The sequence below is a fragment of the Triticum dicoccoides genome, chromosome 5B, assembly GCF_002162155.2.
Source record: "Triticum dicoccoides isolate Atlit2015 ecotype Zavitan chromosome 5B, WEW_v2.0, whole genome shotgun sequence".
Classification (NCBI taxonomy): Eukaryota; Viridiplantae; Streptophyta; class Magnoliopsida; order Poales; family Poaceae; genus Triticum; species Triticum dicoccoides.
Window position 1 is genome coordinate 171,996,120 of NC_041389.1, and position 21,876 is coordinate 172,017,995.

Genomic DNA, 21,876 nt, shown 5'->3' on the forward strand with positions numbered 1-21,876 from the left:
GCCCCCTCCCCCTCTGGTCCGAATTGGACTAGGAGGAGGTGGGAGGCGCCCCCCTTTCCTTCTCCTCTCCCCCTTCCGTTCCCCCTCCTAGTAGGAGTAGGAAAGGGGGAGTCCTACTCCTACTAGGAGGAGGACTCCTCCTCCTTGGCGCGCCCTCTAGGGCCGGCCGGCCTCCCCCCTTGCTCCTTTATATACGGGGGCAGGGGGCACCCCATGGACACACAAGTTGATCTACGGATCATTCCTTAGCCGTGTGCGGTGCCCCCCTCCACCATATTCCACCTCGATCATATCGTCGCATAGTTTAGGCGAAGCCCTGCGCCGGTAGAACATCATCATCGTCACCACGCCATCATGCTGACGGAACTCATCCCCGACGCTCTACTGGATTGGAGCCCGGGGAACGTCATCGAGCTGAACGTGTGCTGAACACGGAGGTGCCGTACGTTCGGTGCTTGGATCGGTCGGATCGTGAAGACGTACGACTACATCAACCGCGTTGTTATAACGCTTCCGCTTACGGTCTACAAGGGTACATGGACAACACTCTCCCCTCTCATTGCTATGTCGTCACCATGATCTTGCGTGTGCGTAGGAATTTTTTTGAAATTACTACGTTCCCCAACACCCATATCATGCATCTGTCGGAAAGATATTCTAGGAGCTACTTGAATTCCCACCTATAAACTCCCGAAACTTTCTGGTTATGCAATCTGGTGTTGGGGATACAGGGGAAGCAATATATCTCACCCAAACTAAATATCCCTACATCCAGCTGTATCCATCCGTCAACACATAACCAAGAAAACTCCGGAAATCGTGTACCTCAACCTTCGAAAAGCATCCGTTATATGAACTATGGCAATACTCCCGAACTCCCCAGTACTGGGTGGCGTCGAGATTTTCGATGTCGGCAAAATTCAGGTATTCCAGAACTGCAACGATAAAATTGTGACGACAACACCTCGGAGCTCAACTCCCCGGGATACTGCCACAACCCCTAAATGTCAGGAGGCACCAAGAACAATGTTCTCGTCACAAGAATATCGGAACGATTCCAAGATACCCGCGTGATCCTAAAAAAATTAGTGAAATTTGAGGAGAGGAAAGACAAAACATCTACGTTAGGAGACCTCACCAGAGCGACGAAGGGGCTGAGGAGTAAAAAGAATCCTACTCTCCGATATATATATAATCCTAAGACTCAAAATAGTTTTTTTCTAGACTCAACAACGGCCAACAATCAAGGGGGCTCCTATGGTCGGTCGAGGCTCTGATACCAACTTGTCACGCCCAATATGCGATACTATCCTAAAGAGACTCGAAGGTCCCACCAAGGATAGAACCGCATATTGATATGCTTTTGCAAGGTGGATATCATTACATCAACATTACATAATAGGTGGGGATACATACAAAAGGCATACAATGCCACACGAATACAACATCATATTACATAAGAGCACCATCCGACTACGGATGAAACACAAACAGAAACTCAAACGACATCCACCCTGCTAGCCCAAGCTGCCGACCTGGAACCTATCCCCTGATCGAAGAAGAAGCAGAAGAAGAACTCCAAAACAAGTAACATCGCTCTCGCGTCATGATCATCGCATAACCTGTACCTACAACTGTTGTTGTAGTAATCTGTGAGCCACGAGGACTCAGCAATCCCATAACCATGGGTATCAAGACTAGCAAAGCTTAATGGGAAAGGAAGGGGTAAAGTGGTGAGGTTGCAGCAGCGACTAAGCATATATGGTGGCTACCATACGAAAATAAGAGCGAGAAGAGAGCAAATGGAACGGTCATGAAGCTAGCAATGGTCAAGAAGTGATCCTGAACTCCTGCCTACGTCAAACATAACCCAAAAACCGTGTTCACTTCCCGGACTCCACCGAAAAGAGACCATCACGGCTACACACACGGTTGATGCGTTTTAATTAAATCAAGTGTCAAGTTATCTACAACCGGACATTAACAAACTCCCATCTGCCACATAACCGCGGGCACGGCTTTCGAAAGTTTATACCCTGCAGGGGTGTCCCAACTTAGCCCATGATAAGCTCTCGCGATCAACGAAGGATATTCCTTCTCCCAGGAAGACCCGATCAGTCTCGGAATCCCGGTTTACAAGACACTTCGACAATGGTAAAACAAGACCAACAAGACCGCCCGCTGTGCTGATAAATCCCGATAGGAGCTGCACATATCTCGTTCTCAGGGCACATCGGATGAGCAAGACGTCGGGTTGGCATAGACCCTGGTTGCCCAGGGGGCGCCGGACATCGCTCGGTTTGGACCAGCACTTGGAGAAGCACTGGCCCGGGGGGGCTAAAATAAAGATGACCCTCGGGTTGGCCGACCCAAGGGAAAGGTATAGGTGGTGGTGAAGCAAATGGTAAAACCAAGGTTGGGCCTTGCTGGAGGGGTTTTATTCAAAGCGAACTGTCAAGGGGGTCCGATAAATCACCCAACCGCGTAAGGAACGCAAAATCCGAGAACATAACACCGGTATGACAGAAACTAGAGCGGCAAGAGTGGAACAAAACACCAGGCATAAGGCCGAGCCTTCCACCCTTTACCAAGTATATAGATGCATTAATTAAATAAGAGATATTGTGATATCCCAACATAACCTTGTCCACCATGGAGCAATCTTCAACTTCACCTGCAACTAACAATGCTATAAGAGGGGCTGAGCAAAGCGTAACATAGCCAAGCAACGGTTTGCTAGGAAGGGTGAAAAGGTTAGAGGCTGACATGGCAATTTGGGAGGCTTGAGCAACAAGAGATAGGTAGCACGGCAAAGCGATAGAACGAAGCAACTAGCATAGCAATGATAGTAGTGAGATCCAGGGTGACGGTCATCTTGCCTGAAATCCCGCTAGGAAGAAGAATGAGTCCATGAAGAAGATGAACGGGAGTAGTCGAACGAATCCTCACAATCACAACATTACCGGAACTAAGAAGCAACACCAGAAAGAAATAAACAACATGGTAAATGAACAAGCATAAACATGGCATGATTCACAAACAAGTATGGTGCATGACCGGTTTAATGAGGCATGGCATGGCAAAGTGCAACAAACAATACTACAAGTTAAGTGGAGCTCAATATGCAACGAGTTGCATATTGACAAAACACCACATCCGAGTTATTTAGTTCGCTCTCATTTAGGTACACAACAATGTTAAATGTTGTTAAACATGGCAAGGGGTGTAACAAAAGTAAACTAACTATTTAGGCAAGTTTAAATGAGGCCGGAAACAACAAACAACAATTCCGGAAATCCCCATATGCAGTTTATGAATTTGCTACTGTTCTGCCCTAAAACATATTTTAAAGTTGTTAAACAGGAAAATAAAGTGGACCATGTTAAACTAGGCATTTTTCACCCCATTTACATATAAAGTTTATTTAAAACCGAGCTACGGTTATTTAGTTATGAAATAAATCATTTTAACATGGCATTTGAGCAAATTTAAACAAACAGCATTTTAAATATTTTAAACATGGATGAAAGTGGCATATTATTAATCTACACCAAATTCTAAGCATTTTACATGTTTAAATCATTTTAATCCGATGCACGGTTTGTGAATTATTATATGCATGAAGTTTAGGGTCCAATCTGTAAATATGCAGTTTTTAGGATAAATGGCAAAATTCGCAGGGCACGGAAAAAAATATGTGTGGGCCGAATCTGGCTGGCCCAGCAGTGCACAGGAGAGGGACTGGAGGGGCCTGCTCACCCATGGGCTTGGCCCGGCTGGTGCAGAAGGGGGGCCGGCAGGGGGGCGGATGCAGGCCGAGGCGAGGCCGGCCCAGGCGAAGTCAACGCACCTGGTTCCTTCGATGCAGGGAAGCAGGGGATCGAGCTCGTGCTCGACAGAAGGTAGCGACGGTGCAGGGACGCGGTCAACGCAGGCGTTCGAGGCAAAGGCAATGCAGGTGTGGGAACACCGGATCCAGGCAGCGGCGCCGCCGGCAAGAACTTGGCGACGGCGGCTCCTTGCTGCAATAGCTACAGGGAGAGAGAGATGTGAGCCGAGAGAGAGAAGGAGAGGAAAAAGGGAAGGGCGTAGGGGAGCAGAGGGGCGGCCTAGTAGTCGAGGTCGCCGGCAGCAGGTCGAGCTGGAAGAGCTTGGGGCCTCAGGTGCGGGAGCAGAGGAGGCCGAGGCGCCATGGCAGGAGAACGGCAGCAGCGGCGGCATCGGATGGGCTCGACGACCTACTGGTCGCCGGTGGGAGCGCAGCCCGACGAGGCTCGGGAGGTTACAGGAGGCGGAGGAACTCGCGATGCAGAGGACTTGGCTCGGGGTCGAGAGGAGACGAGGACGAGCGTTCCTGCTCGGGACGACGAGGAGGTTCGAGGCCCATGCGAGGTTTGGTTCCAGGAGGCGCTCGGGCAGGGGAGCTTCTTCTTCGATGGGGATGGACGGGAGAGGTGGCTTGGGAGGAGGGGATCGAGGGGAGCTCTAGTTGGCCGGGCATGCAGATCAAGGAGGAGAGGAGTGGCGGCTGCTGGATGGGGAAGGAATGGTGGATGGGACAGGGGAGATCCCGAAGGGGAAGAGGGGTGGTTGACTGGCGGCGGCGGCGATTGGACAGGCGAGGATCCCTAGAAGATAGGGTTTGGTCTAGAAATGGACTAGGGTTCTATATATAGGAAAAAGCGAGATGAGTTTGGACCATCTGATCGTAATCGGATGGTCGAGGTAAAATAGGCTTCGGAAGTCCAAATGAGTAAATGGAGATGTTTTATAGATGTTTGGGGATGATCCGGACCCATCGGTAACGACAGACCGGTTCGGGTTCGGGTAAGTTTCGGACACGCACACGAGGGGTCTGAGAGAGGTCAACGGGGACAAGGGCCTGACAAAATGACAACGGAGGCAAAGAGAGAAAGGGCAACTGCGAATGGCTACGAGTTTTATGAAAAGATGCAGATGCTATGCGCATGATGTTATGAGATGAGATGCATGGCATGAACAAAATGCAAAACAAACGACAATAACCCAACCACGAAGGAAAATATCATATCGCCTCTCCGGAAAAGGCAAGAGTGGAGTTACGAATATGGAAAGTTGCATCCGGGGTGTTACAAGCTGGTAGATAGAGGGCGAAATCTCCGCGTGCACCCCAGTGTTCGAATCTCAAGGGTCTGCCGGAACCCGGAATCCGACATTTGGCGCACCAGGTAGGGGTGCGCCGGAATTCGTCTTCCATCGCCCTGTTCTTCTCCGACCATCGCGTCCATGTCAGACGCTCGTCGGGCCCGTGCCTAGCGCCAAGCCGCCCTCGCTCCCCGTGTCGCCCAGACGGCTCCCGTCGGCGGGCATCCTCGTCGTTCCCCGTCACCTGCCGTCAACGCCGCCACCGGCCCGGCGGGGAACGGGCAGCAAGCATCGTCCCAGCATTCCCCCGTGGCCTCTTGGGAAGAGCCACGTGGCCTCTTCCTCACCCACCCCGTCGCGCCGGCTCCCTCGGTCGTCACGGCCCTCCTGGGCGGCTCGCAAGCGCCGCCCTCCAGCCACCACGTCAAGCCATTCGTCCGCCGGGTCGGCGCCGCCTCCACGCGGCAGGGGGCTCCCCTGGGCCGGTCGGAGCCATCGGCCAGGCTGGCCTTCAGCTTTGAGGACCACCCCTCCAACTCGGCCTTCTCGGGTGCGCTCCCCATGCTTTGCACGCCCACCATCTGCGAGGTGGCTGTCACCAGGACTCTCATCGACGGCGGCGCGGGCCTCAGCATGCTCTCAGTTGAGGCCTTCAACCTCCTCTGCATACCCCGGGAGCGGCTGCAACCCAGCCGGCCTTTCTTGGGCGTCGGAGGCGGGTCATCCAGCTCCTTGGGACAGATCCGGCTCCCGGTATCTTTCGGCACCTACGACAATTTCCGCACAGAGCTGGTCGATTTTGACATCGCCCCCATCGGCCTTCCCTACAACGCCATCCTCGGCTATCCAGCACTGGCCAAGTTCATGGCCGCGACTCACCCGGCGTACAACCTCATGAAGATGCCCGGGAGCAACGGCGTCCTCACCGTGCCCAGGTACACCGGAGATGCGCTGCGAGTACTCAAGCTCGCCCTCAAGACGGCGGCGGCGGCACGGCCCGCCGACGCAAAAACCCCCAAGCCCAAGGGGGCTGCGCCAACCAAGAAGAATCAGTTGTTCACCAAAGACAAGGCAGAGACCAAACAGATACCTGTCGACGAGGACGGGTCCACTAACGCCACTTTCACCATAGGCGCCAACCTCGGGCCCGAGCCGGAGGAAGCACTGGTCAAGTTCCTGCGCGCAAACAAGAAGGTGTTTGCCTGGGAGCCCGATCAGTTGGCAGGGATCCCACGGGGCGTAATCGAGCACCACCTCAACGTGCGCCACATGAAGCAGAAGGCAAGGAGGCAGTCCACTGAAAAGCAGGCCTTCATCGTCTAGGAGACCCGCAAGCTAGAAGCCGCGGGGGTTATTCGCGAGGTCGGGTATCCAGATTGGTTGGCCAACCCCGTGGTTGTGCCAAAGAAGGGAGGGAAGGAGCGCATGTGTGTCGACTTCACCAACCTCAACAAAGCATGCCCGCAAGATCCGTTCCCGCTCCCTCCATCGATCAGATCGTCGATTCCACCACTGAGTGTGACCTGTTATGCTTCTTGGATGCCTTCTCCGGGTATCACCAGATCAAGATGGCGGTGGAAGACGTGGAGAAGATGGCCTTCCTGACCCCGTGTGGGGTGTACTGCTATACATGCATGTCATTCGGACTGCGCAATGCGGGGGCAACCTTTCAGCGGCTCATGCACATCACCTTGGGCCCGCAGCTCGGGAAGATTGTGGAGGCTTACATCGATGACATCGTAGTGAAGTCTCGCGAGGCCAAGACCCTGAAACAAGACCTGGAGGAAACCTTCGCAAGCCTCAACGCAGTGAGCCTGCGGCTCAACCCGGAGAAGTGTGTGTTTGGAGTCCCCTTGGGCAAGCTCTTGGGCTTCCTCGTGTCCCACCGAGGCATCGAGGCCAACCCAGAAAAGGTCAAGGCAGTCGAGGACATGAGCCCACCAAAGACCCTCAAAGAAATGCAGAAGCTCATGGGGCGCGTGACTGCGCTGGTGCGCTTCATCTCCAGGTTAGGGGAGCGAGCGTTGCCATTCTTCCAGCTGATGAAGAAAAAGGGGCCCTTTGAATGGACTGAAGAAGCCGACAAGGCGTTCCAAGATCTCAAGAGATACTTAACCAGCCCTCTGGTGATGGTGGCCCCACTCCCTCAAGAGCCCTTGGTACTCTATCTCGCCGCCACTCCTTACTCCGCTAGCGCGGCTCTGGTGGCAGTTAGGGAGGAGCATCGGACCAAAGCCATGGCTTCTACCCGTGTCAAGGCAAAGCAGGACCAAAAAGGACTCGCAGATGTCGCTACCACGATTGGGGAGGATCAGCCGCTGCAGGGGAGCGTGCCGAGAATGGAGGAGGCCCCTCCCCCAGACCACCAGCTACCGGAGGCCCAATCGCCTCAGCAGGCACCATGGCCTCCGGAGGGCGCCACCAGCACCGACGCTCCAAGCCTCATCGAGCACCCGATGTACTTTGTCAGCACGGTGTTGCGGGATGCGAGGGCACGGTACCCCATGCCTCAGAAGCTCCTCCTCGCGCTGCTGGTGGCCTCGCGCAAGCTGCGGCACTACTTCCAGGGTCAACCGATCAAGGTTGTCTCAGCATACCCCTTGGAAAGGGTGCTCAGGAGCCCTAACTCGGCCGGAAGGGTCGCCGAGTGGAACATTGAACTGCAAGCGTTTCAGCTCGAATTCAGCACGACCAGGGTCATCAAGGGTGCCACGCTAGCAGATTTCGTGGCTGAATGGATGGAGGCACCGGACCTCAAGGCCGATGAGGACCGATCCCTCTCCCCGGGAAGCAAGGCGCCAGAAGGCTGGGTCATGTACTTCGACGGGGCGTTCTCCAGGCATGGCGCTAGGGCTGGGGCGGTGCTCATATCTCCCACTCAGGACAAGTTGTACTACGCCGTGCAGCCCTGCTTCCAGCAGGGTGAAAAGGTCTCCAACAATATAGCGGAGTACGAGGGACTGATAGCGGGCTTGAAGGCCGCCGCTGCCCTAGGGGTGAAGCGCCTTACTATCAAGGGCGATTCGCAGCTCCTCGTCAATTTCTCCAACAAGGTATACGAGCCAAGAGATGAGCACATGGAGGCCTACCTTGCGGAGGTCCGCAGGATGGAGAAGCAGTTCTGGGAGTTGGAGCTACAGCATGTGCCCCGCGGCACTAATCAAGAGGCCGACGACATCGCCAAACGAGCCTCCAGGCGGTTGCCCCAGGAGCAGGGCGTCTTCGAGGAACATCTCTTCAAGCCCTCGGCCCTGCCATCATTATCGAACACAGCACAGCCTCGGGTGGAGCTTCCCCAGCCACCTGCCTCGGGAGCCCCAGCCTGTGGCCCGGCCTCAGGAGCACGCCTGCTCCTGACGATGGAGCCTCAGGAGGGGTGCTGGATCACAGAGCTCCGGAGCTACTAAACGCAAGGGACCCTGCCGGAGAAGGAGGAGGAAGCAGAGCATGTGGCGCGGCAAGCTACAACGTACTGCATCAGGGATGGAGAGCTCTACCGGAAACGACCAAATGATGTGTCCCTGCGTTGCATCACCAGGGAGCAAGGGAAGGAACTGCTGTCAGATATAAACGGTGGAGACTGTGGGCATCATTCATCGTCACGGACCCTCGTCGGCAAGGCATTCTGCAGCGGTTTCTACTGACCTACTGCGCTCAATGACGCTGTCGAACTAGTGAAGGCTTGCGAGGCTTGCCAATTCCATGCCAAGTAGATCTATCAGCCGGCAGGAGGTCTGCAAACCATACCCCTCACATGGCCATTTGCAGTCTGGGGGCTGGATATCCTGGGCCCGTTTCCTCGGGCGCCAAGGGGCTATCACTACCTCTACATCGTCGTGGACAAGTTCACCAAGTGGGCTGAAGTCGAGGTCGTCCGCACCATCCCTGCTGGTTCTATGGTCAAGTTCATCAAGGGCATCGTGAGCCGGTTCGGGGTGCCGATCCGCATCATCACTGACAACGGTTCACAGTTCACCAGTAACCTCTTTAAAACGTAATGTGCTAACCTTGGAATGCAGATATGCTACGCTTTGGTTGCGCGCCCCGAAGCAACGGCCAGGCCGAGCGGGCCAATGCAGAAGTCCTGAGGGGCCTCAAGACTAGGATGTTCAAGAAGAAACTGGAGGCCTGTGGCAGAGGTTGGTACGACGAGCTTCAGTCCGTGTTGTGGTCCATCCGCACAACCGTGACCAAGCCGACTGGGGAGACCCCCTTCTTCCTGGTCTACGGAGCCGAAGCGGTCCTCCCTCACGAGGTCAGGCGTCGTTCCGTGCGGGTCCTGGCATTCGATGAGACGCTGCAGGACGCCATGCGGGGGATGGACCTCGTGCTGGGGGAGGAGCATCATCGAGAAGCTGCGCTGCGAGCGGCAAGGTACCAGCAAGCACTGCGGCGATACCACTGCCGCAACTTCCGCCCCAGAACTCTCGAGGTAGGGGACCTCGTGCTCCGGCGGGTCCTCTCCAGGGAGGGACTTGTCAGGACCCCGACTCAATGCCACATCGATCTAGCATGTAACACCTCATATCACTTTGCGGCCTCACGCACGGTATTCCCACGGGTGTGGCCCTACCTTTACCCGGGACCGTTTGCGCCTTTTGGCACACCTATATGATAGTGTCGCTAGCATCTATATGATAAGGAGCCCGGGCTAACATGGCTAGTCGTAAGCCCAAAGTGGCACAAACTTACAGGGATAGGCATCCATGACCCAGCATCGAACGTGTCGGTCATCAGCGAGTGAATCCAGGCTGTAGCACTGGGCTAGCAGGACTCCGGTGAACCGGGCTGTAGCGGGCTAACAGGACTCCGGTATTCATCGCGTGACATTTCCCCGAAGGGACAGACATAGGAACGAAGAAGGACACATGCCGGCCAGCCTAAGTGTTCCGGAGCAGTAGCAAGCTACCATTGGAAACACTAGGAGACATTTCCCGGTAAGAGAGGCTACTAAGGATAAACAACTAGATAGTCAGATCCCACACATACCAAGCATTTCAATAACATACACACAATATGCTCGATATGTGCAAACACAACATGGCATCACAACATGACTCTATGACTCAAGTATTTATTCATTAGGCTCCGAGGAGCGAGATATTACAAACATAGGTCTCATGTGATGAGGACATGACTACCTTGGATATGACCAAAAATATTGCATATATGCATATTTGTCAGGTGATTTCTAGTGCAAACTATTCAATAATCTATTTATGTTATCCAGAACAAAAATACTTCACACACTTTTGTGTTTTGTCTAATTGCAGGTGTATGGGACATTTGTACAATCCACATATGAAGATAAGGAAGAAAGAGATGTTTATTTGCTGTCCAAAAAGTTCTCTCACGTCACTTTTGGCCCAAGAGAAGATAGAGTCCAAGTCTCTCACGTTCTGGATTCAGATTCGGACTGCACAGACATACCTGACTCAAAACGCACACAAGTTTTTCATACGGACTCCGAATTGGGTGATTCTTTTTTTGTTGGAAACTAGATTTCGTGCACTTTCCAACCCAATTGGAATCACCTTCAAATTCCTCCGGAGCGTTGAGTTGTGGACGAAACAATCGGATGCTGCAGCAGAATCCGAGTCAAACTACAAGTCCAAAGGTGTTACATCACCTCCACTTGGGCCCATTGGCCTTGTACGACCTAGATTTAGTTTTAGGCTGCCTTGGGACGTCCTCCCACCTCCTTGGCCGCCACCCCTTGCTCCTATATAAGTAGATCCATCTAGTAGCTTTTCCTTGGGATTTGTTTAGTTAAAAGTTAGCCATTGCAACTTCGTGTACTTCGTTTGTGTCCAACGACCAGACCAAGACCGCTTTCGGATCCCCACCATTATCAATACTTCATATATATTTGCAATATTCAGATTGCTTTATCATATTCTTGCTCGTTCTTCGATTGCTTGCAGGAATAGACCTTCGTGGTCAGGCTGACCGTGCTTTCAGCATTGTCAGTAACCTCAGAAGATTGGTTTAGCGATTGCTTAGGCGCAACGTCGTGCATGGTTGTAGTCGGATCGTCAAAGACGTATCCACCAAATCGATAGTTATCATCTCATCGAAAGATCGGGACCCTCGCCTCTATCAAGTGGTATCAGTTTTCAGGTTGCTCGGTGAGAACTTCCAGTTTTCCTAGATTAGATTTATTTTCTTACCTATTGTCCAAGAAAAATCCACAAAAAAGAGTTAGATCTATTCATCATTTGTCCAAGCCAGTCTGAGCCTTTGCAATTTTCTTTTCATTGCTTGCATAGTTGAATTATCGGTTGCATCGTTGTGTCGAGTTGCTGGTCTTAGTGTCTAGGTCGTTTAGAGTTTCGAGTTCTGTTCACATTAGTCACATCGCCGCTGCATCATTATCCCTTCCGCTGTCCACCACCCATCCATCAATTTCCTCCACGTGCTACCCACCGTTCATTGTCATAATCATAGTTGAGATCGTTCCCATCTTCGGTTGATCCAATCTACATCTTATCTAGTTTGTTTTGGAAAGAGGGAGAGAGAAAAAAAAGATAGGGAAAAAAAAGAGAGGAAAAAAAAGAAAAAGAGAGAGAAGAAAAAGAAAAAAAAAGCGTGAGAAAAAAAAAGAGAAGAAAAAAAAAATCGGATCTATCTAGAATCAATCTCGTACCTGAATTCGGATTGGAATCTGTTTTGCGCACTGTTCAGTAAAACAGGTGTATCTTCCTCATACGAAGTCTGTTTTGGCTCCGTGAGTACTCAAATTGAAGATAGCGACGAGCCGCATCTAAATAGTTGCATAAGCTAGTTCAATATTTGACACCTCAAAATCGGCTTCTAAATAGGTATTTTTGCCCTCCGAAGTTCGTGAACACAGCTTGTTCCAATTTTTCAGGCCAGTTTTAAAATTCTTTGACTCCTCATATCAACTCGGAATTGAGTGATTCTTTTTGCATTGGAAAGCTTGAGTTAGAGCATTCTTTGAAAGAATTTATCAGAAAATTGTCTCAAACTTTTCAAGAGGAAAGTTGGAGAGAGAGTTGTTGTATATCCTGCTTGGCAGTTGTTTTTCATCATTATCTTCATTTTCGTTGTGATCTTCACTTATATCTTGCTGTCAAGAGCTACTTAGTATCCTTCATTGATGCTAGTTGTGCTACGCCATGACCTTATTAGTGTTCTAGGCTCGCGTCTCTAGTCCGGTCTAGCCTAGGACCAGCACAGTATCGTCGTTGAGCGTTTATTCAACATTGCATCTTTGAATTGATTATTGCTAATCTTTTGCTACCATATATAGCCAACCTAGCTCCACATATTTCTACACCGTGTATACGTACGCTCCCCTGGCAATCGCTTCACTCAATATTCGGAGTTACTTGACACCGCTGGTTGTCGATCACCGCCTGCTGCATGGTAAGAACTTGTAAGACATTGATATTTGCTTTACTGTGAGCGTTTTACCACCATATCCTAGTAGTTATAGGAACATTATTTTTGGGTTTTGTTTCTTGTTCTACTAATCATGACAGGATCCAGAGTCAATTCATGGGCTTTGTCAATCGCGGGAGACGTGCCACCACCTATGCAAATACCACAACCATCACGAGAGGTGCACAAACATCCAAATGCACATGATCAGATTAATGTATCTATACCACCATTTAATGGCCGTTTTAGACCTGCTTTATATATTGAATGGGAGTTCGACATAAAAAATATATTTGCTTCCCACAATTTCGATGAACATAAAAAGGTTCAGGTTGCGGTTGGTTCTTTCACTGGTTATGCTTTGGTTTGGTGGAGTGAATATTGTCGGTTACACCCTGATTATATACCTACTACTTGGGATGATTTGAAACTTGCCATGCGACATACTTTCGTCCCTGCTTATTATACTCGTGACATGATTAAGAAGTTGCAACACTTAAAACAAGGTAGTGAAACTGTAACAAAATATTATGATGATTTACAAACTACCTTGTTGCATTCCTCTTTAGAAGAAAGTGAAGATGATTTTATGGATAGATTTTGGGCAGGATTAAACCGTGATATTCAAGAGATACTAATTCATGAAGAGTGTTATCCTATGGACCATTTGTTTCATCTTGCTTGCAAAGCTGAACAGGAAATAAAACGACGTGTTGGCCACGAGGAGAACAAGCGCATGGTGCACATTCCAAGAGTTGATATGATTGTTCCTTCAACTACTAGGCATATTATGACAACCACATCTGTTGTTGTCAGGACTACATCACCTCCACCATGTGACACATCGCCCCCGAGACTGGCTACATCATCTGAGTTGATCATAAGAGGTAATGACAAAGGTACTGATCTTCCATCTCTACATGAGAATGATGAATGCCTTGTCAATTTGAATGCACCATCTGATGAGCTACCCACTACTTTGATCACACCACCTATTTTAGAGGACTACGTTGATAATTTGACTTTGCCATGTGATCAAACAACTGAAATACCAACAATTTTGAGTGCACCCATTGAATTAACTATTGATGCAAAAGAACCAATGTTTAATCATTTTGATATGACCTCTAATCTTGGTGATGATTCTGTGTTGAATGACTTATTGCATGTTTGCTTATTTAAGCATGTTGTAGCATGTAAATTTGATGCAAGTAAGGTTTATTCACCAATGTTGGGATGGTTTAATGATGAACATTGTCAATCTTTTGAAATGAATAAGAGCTTCACTTATATGTGCAAACTGAGTTGCAATATTTTCATGCCTTCTACTTCTTGTGCTAACTTTTTGGCTTTAGATTTTATGAACTATGCAAGTTACTCATCTATTCATGTGTCATATAGGCAAAAATCAAGGGAAGTAAAAATGGATGACATATACATATACAACATGAACACCTTGTCTCTTTTGTTAGCCACATTTCAGATTAAGCAACGCCGAGGACGGCTTTATTTTCAAGAAGGGGAGGATGATGAGGACATGACTACCTTGGATATGACCAAAAATATTGCACATATGCATATTTGTCAGGTGATTTCTAGTGCAAACTATTCAATAATCTATTTATGTTATCCAGAACAAAAATACTTCACACACTTTTGTGTTTTGTCTAATTGCAGGTGTATGGGACATTTGTACAATCCATATATGAAGATAAGGAAGAAAGAGATGTTTATTTGCTGTACAAAAAGTTCTCTCACGTCACTTTTGGCCCAAGAGAAGATAGAGTCCAAGTCTCTCACGTTCTGGATTCAGATTCGGACTGCACAGACATACCTGACTCAAAACGCACACAAGTTTTTCATACGGACTCCGAATTGGGTGATTCTTTTTTTGTTGGAAACTAGATTTCGTGCACTTTCCAACCCAATTGGAATCACCTTCAAATTCGTCCGGAGCATTGAGTTGTGGACGAAACAATCTGATGCTGCAGCAGAATCCGAGTCAAACTACAAGTCCAAAGGTGTTACATCACCTCCACTTGGGCCCATTGGCCTTGTACGACCTAGATTTAGTTTTAGGATGCCTTGGGACGTCCTCCCACCTCCTTGGCCGCCACCCCTTGCTCCTATATAAGTAGATCCATCTAGTAGCTTTTCCTTGGGATTTGTTTAGTTAAAAGTTAGCCATTGCAACTTCGCGTACTTCGTTTGTGTCCAACGACCAGACCAAGACCGCTTCCGGATCCCCACCATTATCAATACTTCATATATATTTGCAATATTCAGATTGCTTTATCATATTCTTGCTCGTTCTTCGATTGCTTGCAGGAATAGACCTTCGTGGTCAGGCTGACCGTGCTTCCAGCATTGTCAGTAACCTCAGGAGATTGGTTTAGCGATTGCTTAGGCGCAACGTCGTGCATGGTTGTAGTCGGATCGTCAAAGTCGTCTCCACCAAATCGATAGTTATCATCTCATCGAAAGATCGGGACCCTCGCCTCTATTATCATGACCCAACATTCAGAGCATACAAGTCAAAGCACAAGCGGAAGCTATCATGTCTGAGTACAGACAACTACAAATGAAAAAGGCTGAGAAGCCTGACTATCTACCAGATACTGCCGAGGGCACAAGATCGTAGCTGAGGTAACAAGCTAAACGTCAAAGTCCAAGCGAAACTACTAGTGAGACTGAAGTCTCTCTGCAAAACATAAAATAGGCAAACGTGAGTACAAATGTACCCAGCAAGACTTACATCAGAACTAACTACATATGCATCATTATCAACAAAGGGGTGGTGGGGTTTAACTACAGCAAGCCAGCTTTGACTCGGTGGCTATCCTAAACTATGACTGCAAGCGACTCTTTTGAGGTGGCGCACACGAGTCCACATATTCACCATATCAATACACCACTATGGATCCGCTCCCGTCTCCCTACGAGAACGCCATCCATAGCACTCACTCTTATCTTGCGTATTTTAGAGTATCCACTTTCACTTGTCTATGAACTGATATAAGCAATCCAGAAGTCCTTTTCCGCGGACACGGCTATTCGAATAGATTAGGTTAACCCTGCAGGGGTGTACTTCTTCATACACGCTCTCACCACTTACCGTCGTTTACATGACATGTACTCGGCAACCTTCAAGCGGAAGCCCAACGTGGGTGTCAGCCACGACCTACCTAATCACCTAAGTCTCTAGTCCAGGTTTATCGCCTATTCGGGTTCCATCCATGAGGAGATCCGGCCGGAGTTTCGCTCACAGCCCCAAACAATGTGAACAGGGTTCCCGAGACACCAAACGGGCGCCCGGTACACCGTGCCATGTGCCTACCGCATCACAGCCCACCCCTACGGTCAGCGCTGCGCACGGCCTCCAGCATACTACAAACACCAGAAACTACTTGCAACTCCTGGACAGAGGACAAGGGTGATTAAGAAGCCGAGAGGGTCCATTGGTTTCGGGCCCAATGCGTGGTAGTAGCTGAATCATGGATCACAAACACAGAACTCAGTTCCTGAGGACGGCTGCAATGAGACAACCCACCATGTACTCCTACATGGCCTCTCACCGCTACCTTTACCAAAACGTGTTCACACACTTAGCTCACACACAGTAGGACATGTTCACACGCCTCTGATTCATCCTCGATGAATCAGACCTGACTCAACTCTAAGCAGTAGCAGGCATGACAAACAAGCAAGAATGAGTAGGCACAACAGGGCTCAAACAACTCCTACTCATGCTAGTGGGTTTCATCTATTTACTGTGGAATGACAGGTCATGCAAAGGATAAAGGGGTTCAGCTACCGCAGCAAGTAACAGATGAATCGTTGTTGTCCTAATGCAGTAAAAGAGAGCAGGAGAGAGAGAGTGGGATTGTATCGGAATGAACAAGGGGGTTTTTCTTGCCTGGCACTTCTGAAGATAATATAGTTCTTCATCGGTGTCATCGATCACATCGCCGGTACACGTCTATCGAGAGGGGACAATACCGGCAACAAAGAAGAACACAATCAATGCAATGCACAATATGATGCATGCTCATGACATGGCAATATGAATGTGTTTTGAGCTAATGCAACTAGCAACAGATTAAATGAAGTTGGTTTGAATACAAGGTTCAAATTCAAACTCCATATGTGATTATTCAAATGCCATTTAATTGATTTGTGCTATACAACAGCTATAAGTTGTTCTAACATGCATAAAAATGGTACAGATGGATTCCTTGAATTTTTCTGATAATTTTTCATATATAAATTATTTAATTTGGAGTTACGGTTGAATTACTATGAATTTTTGAAGTTTTGAACATTTTCTGGAATTTCCTGAATATTTAGAATTAAAATAATTCCAGAAAATGATTTAACTACGTCAGCCTGACGCCAGCATGACGTCAGCGAGTCAACGGCCAGGTCCAGGTCAAACCTGACGTGCGGGGTCCACACGTCAGTGACACAGGAACTAATCCCGGTCAAACCCAGCGCTGACTGGGGTTTGACCAGGGGTGGGGCCTACTGTCAGTGGCTGTAGGTGGTTTAGTTAGTTGGATTAGCTCCTAATGACGGAGCCACCTCAGCTCCCGCCGGAGTTTCGCCGGCGACGACCATGGCCGACGACGGAGATGCAACGTGTGCTCGCTACGGAGCACCATTCGACGCGTGGTTTGCTCCTACGGGTAGCTGAAGATGCGCCGCATCCAACTGGGCGAGCGGCAGCGGCTGTGGTGGCCGGAGCTCGCCGGAAACGAGCTCGCGGCGGCGCCGGAGTTCGGGCGCCGATTGATTCGACGCTATGGTGCGCTACGGGAGAAACTGATGGGTGCTGCGGGCTCCTGAGGTTGCGGTGAGCACGACGGTGGGCTCGGGAGCGAGCTGCGGTGGCTGTGGCCACGGCCACGCCATGGCCGGCGGCGAGAAGCTCTCGACCGCGGTGGTAACGGCGGCTACGGAGGGAAATAGAGCACGGGGAGAGAGGGGTTAGGCAGAGGAGCTCACGGCGAGGTCGACGAGCAGCTCAGTGGGCTCGGGGAGGTGGCGGAGACGGCGAATCGACGAGCGGCATCCGGCGGCCGTGTGTGAAGAAGACGGCTCGATGACGGCGATGCAGGGCGTCCTAGGTCGCTTGACTCGTCGGAGAGGATGAGGGCGAGGTAGCCGAGCTATTTGGCACGCCGAGGGTCGAGGGGGAGGCTCTGGGTGCGGCAACGGCGAGCGGCGGCGATGAGCTCCGCTCGGGCTGCGCGAGAGAGAGAGAAGAGGAGGGGGAAGGGGTCGAGAGAGAGTGCGAGGGGGTTCCTGGGGGTGGCGTGGAGCTGCGGGAGACGTCCAGGAGAGGAGGAGGCAGCCAGGCAGGGAGGAGGTGACCGGGGCGCGTGGCCGCGCGCGCCACCGAGCAGCTTCGGGCGAGGGGGAGGAAGACGACAGGGGGAGAAGCGGCGGTGGGCTGGGCCGGCTGGAGGAGCTGGGCCAGGTGGGCTGAGGTGAGCGCCAGGTAGTCCTCTGCTCTTTCTATTTTTGTTTTTATTTATCTATTTTGTTCTGTGTTGTTTTAGTTTAGTAATATACTAAACCATTTTATAAAATCCTGAAAATAGTTATGTGGCTAGAACTAAAATATACCAAACCACATAAAATGTTCCAGTAATTATTGGACATATATTATTTATATATCAAATATATATCCAATGCAAATAGCTATTTATTTAATTCAAAGGCCCAAAATAATTAACTCTGAGATACCAAAAATATTGTTTTGAGTTTTACCTCTTTGCAATATTTTCAGAGACTAAGAGGAACATTTTCTTGGACTTCTTTGAGGAGATTTTAATGTTGATCATTTTTAGAAGGTTTCTGAGGCTTTGAAAATTCCTCAATTCAAATTTCATTTGAATTAAAACATGATGCTCACATGAGGTCTAGCCTAGTGCATAACAGGACCAGGGATGTGACAACTCACCCCCACTAAACAAAAATCTCGTCGCGAGATTCAAGCGTAGGGTAAGGTGAAGGGGAAACGCAACTAGTATAATCTTCATGATCCAGGGTGCACTTCATAAGAGCGTTGATTCGATCACCATGATTGTCTCGAAGTCTTTCTCTGAGAACTCCAACTAACATGACAAGAAGAGGGAAGGAAAACTCTAGAAGAATTAATCTTCTCAAAGAACGAACAACTCAGGATTAACTCACGGAATGGGACATAGCAACATCTCTCGAGCTGAGAGACGAAGCACACCTCTAGAGGAATGGAGTGGAACAGATGACGAAGGTTCACTAGGTAGACAACGATTCCACACCTAAGAAGGTGGTGAACGGTTGTCAACGTAGCGAGGAGTTGAGTTGCCATGATACCTCAACGAGACATCCTGGAGGGGGGGTGATTCGTAGATATATCCCCTTAAGTGGCAAAAGAATTACCTTTGATTCAGAGATCATTGAAACTCTTTAAACCAGCCTAGGACAATTCTCGAGCGATCGTTTGGAGGGGGTCGGTAGAATGGCATACTCGGACTTGGATGATGTGGATTACCTTGTTGAAGACAACGTAATGGATGAATTTGCTTATCACCGGAAATGGAAGAGACCCATGGTAGAATGGCACATTGGCGGTGCAAGCTGGGAACAAAATGCAAATGCTGGGAATGATTCTGGTAACTGGGGAAGAACCCAACAATAGAGAGTGAATTCACTGTTTGAGAAGGTCATAGCATTGCCGAGGGAACTGAGAGCATCCTAATTAGAGCCGATGATAACACGTAGCGCTTGTGCGTGCTCTCAAGAACTTAAGCATTTCCACAATCATCAAGGTTTTATCAACAACCGCGTCAAGGGTGCTGACAACACAACATACTACCATGATGAATAGCAATGGACGATGCAGATGCGAAGGAGGATAACACTTTCTCAGATTTCACCTTAGCGAGGCCAAGCAAATAAAATCTGGATGATCGACCGAGAGACATTTAGCACTCCGCTTCTAATGTTCTCCTTGATGTGCTAGCGTAATCCACCCATAGATATGGTTTGATATCTAGAACATCAAGTAAAAAGGTCGGACTTCGGAACACAGAAATCCATAGGGGCAACTAGGGAGTAATCCTACGAAATCCCTATGGGGAGGTGGCCAACTTCCTCAAACAAGATACTATAATAATAGGTCTACCGGATGGGTGTGTTGGCCACGACATCCACCTTGCCGGTTATTGAGAGACCAATATTATAATTCTTGGGAAATGTTCCAACCATCACATCTGCCTGAGATTCAGATCTGGTTGGTGTCAGGATATCCCAGACTCATCAAGTCTAGAAAGAAAAATGAAAGTTTGTAACACAAATCGACGAGATAATGTTGCGGGATTCTCGGGGAGTGAGCTACGATAGTAAGCTCCAAAACATGAGCTGGTTCTGCTACAAACATGCAAACACGTTGTCCCAGACAAGCATGGCCACGTAGCAGTCTTATAATTAAACACTACCGAGTTCAGGTGGAGAACCATCATCGAGGATATCGAAGTCTTTACGCAAGTCCATGGATTAGATCCCAAGCATAGACTTCTTTTCCTTGAACAAGTCAATCAGTGGCTTAGTGTGCTAGGGACACATATAGAATGAAGGTTGCAAGTCTCCAGACTACAGAATACTTCGCACGTGTGCATGACTGATTTGGGATGATTCCAAAGGAAACAAAACAATCTTTCTCAAATTCACGGCGGCAGCTTTCACCAAATGCACGTGTATAAGAGGAAGTCACTCCTTTCATCAAACAAATACTTCATGAGCTAGCATGAAGAAAATGCTTTTAAAAGTTTCCAACACTAGCTTAATGTTCAACAACATCATGGAGGAGATAAGGATGTTGCCAATGGGCTCAACAACAATTCATCTAGGTTTCCTTTTAAAAGGAATTCCATAGTTAAGTGAACACAGTGATAGCATTGGTCAGACCAAAGATGTAATGGTGTATGCTTGAGGGATCAACCACGAATAAGACAACATTACGAGCATCGTTGGTACTGATTTGATTTGACGATAGCCCACACTCAAATCAAAGGATTGATAAGACAATAGGTCCAGCAACTGATCACAAGGACCAATCGATGAAGATATCATGTTTCTTCAGCACACCCTACACAAGAATATCCCTTTTGAACGAACTAAGTCAGGCAAGCTTTTATCTTCCAACTCTCCAAGTTGTTGTCTAGCTTAACCAACTAGCTCAGGGATATCTAACACCGATTTTTGGAGAGAAGGTGGTTCACAAGAACCCAACTTGATCACGAGATCAACATAGCGGTCAGGCGACAACCTGGTGATACTTCCGAGAAGAAATTTGGAATATCATGAACCACCGGTGTGTTACTAAGCTCGAGAACAATCTTACTTTTCAGGGCAAGACGATATGATCAAATAAGCAAGGATTGGCACTATCCTAACTCACTGATCGGAGAGTGCACCAGAAATAAGGACTAGGTAGCACAATCAACCTTAGGGTGATGATTCAATAATCAACATGCTAAGAATGAGGTTATCGTCCATTTAACTACCAAGAAATGGAGTTGCTAGCAGTATTGATTTCACACGCCATGATTCATTTGTCGGCATTCCGGTTACAATAACACGGAAACCGAGAAATTATCAATGATGATCAGAAGTATTACTGCGTCAAGAATTCATAAGATGGTGTGCAATTCCCATGATATTCCTGATATAAAGATGGTAATACTTCAAGGTAGAACAGACCAGAAGCTGGATTGGCATTTTGATCTGCGGAATACAATTGCTTTGACCCAATCCTAGATATGGATGAGATTCTGGAGTTTGTTTCTCCTATTCATTCTGAAATAGAATGGCTTGGTGGACCACAAGGGTAATAGGCATCGACGAACGAATGCACGCATACTCCTGACTATCAATTGATAGGCGAGGGTCGGAAACAACTAAGATGGGACAACTCAAAAGAACATATGATTTTCTGAGTTGTGGATGCATGGATTAGCATGTCAAACGAAGTTCAACATATTTCTTCCGGATAACCCATGCAGAAAGGTAGAACTGGCAGAGCCACAATATATAATGGAGAACTCATCAAGAATAATCCTGTTGTGATATTTCAGTTCAACGAGGAACTTCTGCCATAAGTAGTTCATGGTATTTGGAAGAAGAAGATACCACGGACTTCAAGGACTATCGCAAAGGTTAATAATATCCTAAAGGCACTAGCAATTACTATCAACATGAAGTAGGTAGAGTGAATCTCGGGTTCAAGAACCCAGGAACAGAATACCTATTACTAAGTAGCATCATGGGATGCTTTCGAGAATGATGGCCAGAATCATCACA